Here is a 6,868-nt window from a genome sequence, read left to right as displayed (position 1 = left end):
ATAAAGGTGGCAACTTTGAGCTTCTGGAGCTCAAGAGTGCCTAGATCTGAAGTCCTTACATCCCCAAATGGTCACTACTCAAAAATGAGCTAGAAATGGTCCAAACGTGACAACAAGCAAGCTTTCAAGAAGGTCTAAGTGAAAAGAAGCCAAGGTATAAGCTTTATACCTTCAAAGGTTCTGAAATGCAACAAAAGCTCTGGATCTACTGCCCCTTCTTGAATCACCAAGGGTTTCTTTCCTTCTCCTAGCTTCAAATCACACAAAAATGGCAAGAAAAGCTTAAGAACACTCAATGGCTGATAGGGTTTCGAGAATGGGCTATGGAGGTGATGGGGGCTGGGGTGGAGACCTATAATGTTGCTTAAATAGGGCGCAAACCCTAAGGATTAGGGTTTCCTCCTGATGGACCTACTCGCCGAGTCCATGCTTCGACTCGTCGAGTAGACCACTTAAACCCCCGCGATCCAGCTGGCATCTACTCGATGAGTTAGGGCTACCAACTCGTCGAGTAGCTCTTATAAAATGAACATTTTAATGAATTAAATACATACTAGGAACGGGGCGTTACATTACAAGCTCGGAAACATAAAAACATGTATTTTTAGTTTACACTAAAGTTAATCTCATTAGAGAACCAATTTCATATGTGTCACTTACCATGAATTCATAAAACAATTACGAATTTTACAAAATCGAATAACAATAATAAACTAACCCCAATTCAAGTGAGCAACATGAATCGAATCAACTAAAATGGCTAGAAAGAATAACAACGTCACACTAAATCACTTAATTAAAAAATTATTTATCCAACAAAATAGTAATTATAAATATATAAATATTATATATTAAATATTATATTTATTACTATATAATAATCCAATAAATAAGAAAATTAATAATCCAAAAAAGTAATATTTTTTAATATATAAATATTATATAAATTAAAAATGACATAATAATCCAATCAAAAAAAAATTAATCCATTAAGAAAGAAATTAAAAATAAAATTAATTAAATAAAATTAATAACCCATTAAAATAATATATATATATATATATATATATATATATATATATATATATATATACACACACACACATATATATATATATATATATATATATATATATATGTGTGTGTGTGTATATATATATATATATAGGGTTAGATTATTGTGTTCTAACTATCTATTGTGTGCATGTAGGATTGATTCTGGACTCATTACTGGAATAATTTCATGGGTTACGGTACACCTGACATGTTACCGACATGGCGCACAGAGTGCTTGGCCATTTCACTTATATTATGAGCGCCCTTTTGTGTTCCTTACGCTGCTAAGGCTATCCTAGCCTTGATTGCTATGAGTTGTGGTCTCCAAATGACCACTGCCTAGTTTTCTGGTCTTACTTGTGGGTTTCGTAAGGCATCTGGAATGGCGTTCTTGTTACTTATGGGGGATTGGATTCACATTGTTATATACCGGGCCTTGTCTACGGTTTCCATTACTCCAAGACAGAGAGTTGGAAACCAGGAGTCAATTCGGGTTACTTTTGGTTCAAGTGGATGTCTGATTCGTGCGGGCGTTGGCTATCGGAGTTCGGTGCACATCGATTGTGGATCGGGTGTCTTTCGTGAAGGTGCGCCCTAAATTGGGTAGGAGTCAATTTCTCAGCTTGTTTTTGCGTGGATATCGTTTTGTTTCTAGGTATGTCTATTCCAGAAGTGCCTATATGGGGTGTTTATGTATCTAGGAAGAGAAAGGTGAAAGGGTCTCTGGTCTACTATCAATTGGGTAGAGCTCGTCAAGGGTTTCCTTGGCGCTTTTATCCTTGCTGGGTTCTTAGTCGGAATCCTTCCTTTCACAATTCATCTCTTGGTATTCCTTAGGATCCACTTCTGGGTTTTTCCTCATGGACTTCTTCTGGTCTCTCCTTGCCCCATCCGCAGTTCATCGTGACAGGGTAGTAGAAGTCTTGGCGAGGAATTTCTACTACGTTGTTTGTGCGAGAATCGAGGTACGAGATATACGGGGAAAGTTTTAGGTGTGAGAGGGGTTTGTAGTATCCTAAAATACTCCTATAGTATTTTAAACTTGATGTTCGATTCTAGTATTCTCTTGTACTCATGGTTGGTAGGTTTTAGGTTTGTTGCAACACCACCATCACTCCCAAGCACATGTTGGTCATATCTCAAATAAATATAGTTGATCAGGCTATATTTATCCCAGATATGATTACATACTGCCTAGGTTTGACCGTAGCGTTCAACCTTTAGTTACTTTTGTTTTCTTCTCGTTATGATACTAGGTTAGTAAATTTGTATACTTTTATAAATACTTTTCTTCTTAAATGGTGAATGGTGTACGGACCCAAAAATTATAAAGCAGGAGATATACTCGTTCTTTGCTGACAAATTCAAAGAAAAATGTCTAGTCAGACCAAAATTGGAGAGCAGGCACTTCAAGAAAATATCACACAATGATTCTCAACTACTGGAATCCCCCATCACCCTTAAGGAAATCAAGGAGGCGGTTTGGTCTTGCGGGAATGAAAAAGCTCCTGGGCCGGATGGCTTCACATTCAAATTCATCAAGAAGTATTGGGAGGTTCTTCTGGGTGATATTGCATCGGTTGTCAAATACTATAAACAATGCTCTGATACCAATCTGTCACACCCCCGGACCAGACGACGAAAACTTCCGGAGGCGGGTGACTTCATTGTGCAGTATCATAACAATTGAATATAAATGAAACAGAGCAATCCAAACATCATACATTGAGATAACAAACTTACATTGTTTACATATTGTATTTGTTCTTCGAGTTACACAAAGGAGACATAAGTAGAAAATTCCAAGCTACAGCTAAATAGTCCTGCATCCGCGTCCCTTGTTACCTGCTTACTAGATCCCTGAGAATACAAGTCGTTTTGAAAAGCGTCAACTAAAAAGTTGGTGAGTTCATAAGCATTTTTGTATAAAATCGTTTACACTTGTTTAGAATCGTTCTTATTGTACTTTCAGAAAATCCGATATTTTCTATGAAATAGTTTGAAGTCTTGCCTTGAAAATCATGGATATATGTGTGTGCATGTCATTACTTTTGTTCATCCTTATAAGGAGTGATTTTGAAAAATAGTGTAATTTGTAAAAGCGAGCTGTGTACGAGAATAGTTCCTTTGAATAGTAATAGTCAACCGTTTCCAGAAAAATCCCTTATTTTCAAAAAGAGAATATGGTTGAAAGTCTTGTTCCTCTTATCGAGTAAAATTGAGTGTGTGTTCTATTTTATCGTTATCGAAATCGTAGAAAATCGTTTTCTCCAGAAAATCCTATATTTTCTGATATAAAATATTCGTAAGTTCTAGTTCCAACTATGTATATATGTGGGTTAGATTATCGTTTTCAAAATCATTTACAAACGTTTTCCATAGAGTCCTACGCTTTTTAATTTGTAAAATAGCAGTATTACGACTCTATACTTGTTAGGAGAAAGAATCAACATGGCAATTGTGGACGTTCTACGCTATGAAAAAGAACAGTCAACGCAACAAATGTGGACCATCACTTATCACGTGTAGGACAGTCAACACAACATGCCAAAATTTATTTATGAGGTTTTCCTTATATAAATTTCTAGTTAATATAACATATTCTAGTGAGCCGTTATAACCATACTAATCTGACGGAGTGTCTGTTTTGGCGTTTCTCAGGCGCCCTCGGTTTGGAAAAGACATTTGTCACCATAGACTGGCTTGTCTAGCTGTAGCGAACAGCGAAGGTGTGGGGTGTCAACCCCGTATAGATCTATACACAAGTTCTCGCTCTCCCTCCAGGAGACTCTGACTATAACTCCTTACAGGACTTAGACGTACACTAATATTTTTATATTTAGGTACTTTTGAGATTTGTCTGACTAGAATATTAACAACCTTTTGAGCAATCGTTAGAGATCCATTATTTGTTAGATAAATAATGAAATTCATACTTATTGAATAGAAATATCGTTCTCGTTCCATATCATTGATTGTGCTCGTTAACTAGGTGCTCGTGTTCGTTCCTTTTCGTTTATTGAAAAATAAGTCATTTTAGTCAAGAGAAAAAGTGTCAAGTTATAATTTGTATAAATTTATAACTGCCGGTTATGACATGCATTTTCTGTTTTATGACATATAGAACATTACTTATGTTGTTGGAGGTTTTACGACAGCAGTTTATGACATGCAAATATTTCTGTCATAAATGCCCTATTTGTGTATTTTCTTGACGCAAACTTTTATATTGAATATTTATAAAATACTCTCTGATAGTTTGCAAAATAGTCACAAAGTTCCCATTTTCGAAAACTAGAAATAGTGTCAACTTATCAAGGTCCCTTTTTTTATAAGTTTTATCTCTAGACATGAAAGCATAGATAAAGGGGTTAAGTTGGACACAACCAATAGTTGGGAGACTCTTTTGTTCACAAAGTATCCTCTGTTCCTTATGAAGTTGTGAAATCTTACGTTCATGAGGATATTACTAAAATAATAATTTAATAATATTTCACACACACATATAAACATACGTATACATGCAATTATTCAAGTATTTAGACAAGATTTGACTTGTACTCTCCCCCAAAAACATTAAAATATTGAAAAAGGTGGGGTATGAAGCTCACATTGGTTATCTTTACTGGGTGGTTTGAAGAGTGACGAGGAAGTCTCCAACTCCAAAACTTGGAAGATTCTTAAATCTCTAAAGGATTCTAGGAATAATTTTTGTGTGTAAATATAGTGAAATCTTAGAATAATGTAAAGAATTATTATTCAAGAGGATAGAATACTCACCAAAGAAATCTGGGAATTTCCTTTGAAATGATGAACTTGAGGCTTGAAGGTGTTGAGAGGATTTCTTAGGAGTTTGCTGAGTATGGAAGTGAGATGTGTAATGTGGGGGAGGAGATTCACGTATCTAGGGGAAGGATAAGGGTGACTTGACATTTGCATGGAACGTTGGTGGGTAAAGCTTATTTTCCTATGGATAATGTGTGTTTATTTCGGATTTGCATGGGAAATGAGGAATTATCATCACATCATAAAGTCAAACCCCTTTGTCCTTATCTTGATTTAGGATAGGATCTTCCTAAATCCTAAACTTTTATTTTATGTAAATATGATTTAAATAATTAAATTTGGCATAAAATAGAGGTTTTAGGGGTCTCAGTTAAGAAAAACACGAGTTTGGGGGGATTCCCGACGTCAAAATACCTTAAAATGATGAAAAGGTCCGAAAATGACAAAAATCCAGAGTGAATGGGTGAAATCCAGAGCCACATCATAATTTCCGAAGCTCCTCTTAGCATTCCGGAGCTATATGCCAAATTCCGGAGGGGAGGATTAGGGTCGCGAGGGTCCGAAGTGGGTGGCAAGGAGGTTCCAGAGGCGTTCATCACATTCCAGAGTGTATACTTCGGATTCCGAAGTCAGGCGCGGAGTCAGTGGTCCGGTCCAAGGTACGAAGCCAGCTGGACTTTTTGAAGCGACCTTAGGCGAGATCCTTCCAGAGTCAGGCGCGGAGTCAGTGCCAATATGAACTTGAAAAAAAACTGGGTACCAATTCTGGACAGATTCCAATCCAAATTATCAAAATGGAAGTCAAAAACCTTATCTTTCGGCGGCAGATTGACACTCATCAAGTCAGTTTTAGGAAACCTTCCATCATATTACCTTTCCTTATTCGTGGCACCGGAGAGCATTATTGACACATTGGAAAAGATGAGGAATCGGTTTCTTTGGGGTGGATCAGATGAAAAGAAAGTGATTCACTGAATCTCGTGGGACAAGGTTACAACATCCAAGGAATCTGGTGGTTTAGGTGTTGGTACAATAAAAGCTTTAAACGTCTCTTTAATAACTAAGTGGTGGTGGAGGTTGAGAACTGAGTCGAATCAGTTATGGGCTGCTGTGATAACGAGTGTGCATAATCTAAGGTCGAAACCTGATGAATGTTACTCAGCAAAGTCACTACCGGGGGTATGGAATAACATAGCAGGAATTGAAAATGATCTAAGGAAAAAGGATATCCAAGTCAAGACAGTGTTAGACAAGCGACCGGCCAACAACGGACTCATTTGGAGATGTGGGCTTACCCCGAATGGATCTTTCACTGTGAATGCTCTCAGACTAAGGTGGGACTACCGGCCTCCATTGACCAATACAAACTTCCAAGGGATAAAAGAAATCCCACTGAAAGGCTCCTGCTTCATTTGGAGAGCAAATTTGGGCAGAATTCCAACAGCTATGGAGTTAGTAAAAAGAGGGGTGAATATTGATACTTTAATATGCCAGATGTGTGATGAAAAAGAAGAAAGCGTTGATCATGTTCTTGTAGATTGTTCTTACGCAAAGATGGTCATGGAAGGAATAATGAGGTGGTGTAAGGTGAATATAAACATGGAAGATCTTCGAGCGGTGTCGGATGTTTTGAACTTTGCCAACCGATGGGGAACATGCACAAAAAAGCGAAAGATATTCCTGGCAATTTGCTACTTTACACTATGGAGAACGTGGATAGCAAGGAATGATACTGTTTTCAAAAAAAAATCGGCTACCACCTTATAAAGTCATCGATTATGTTAAATCTATGACTTTTATTTGGGTGAAGAACATGGGTATCAAGATGGAGTTGATTTGGGCAAAATGGTCTCAATGCCCTTTTTCTATTAATTTGTATGTTATTTTCCTGTTTTCTGTTTTGACAATCTGTATTGCCACTGATGTGTGGCTGTAACTCTTTTCTCCTGTTTTCCCTTTTTATAATATATTTGTCGGTTCCAAAAAAAATTATTTTAAGAAAGTAATTAATGCATATTAAATGTTG

This window comes from Lactuca virosa, chromosome 4 (assembly GCF_052849685.1).
Source record: "Lactuca virosa cultivar CGN04683 chromosome 4, Lactuca_virosa_CGN04683_v6, whole genome shotgun sequence".
NCBI lineage: Eukaryota > Viridiplantae > Streptophyta > Magnoliopsida > Asterales > Asteraceae > Lactuca > Lactuca virosa.
The sequence above is the reverse complement of the archived record's forward strand: the minus strand, read 5'-3'. Positions refer to the sequence as shown.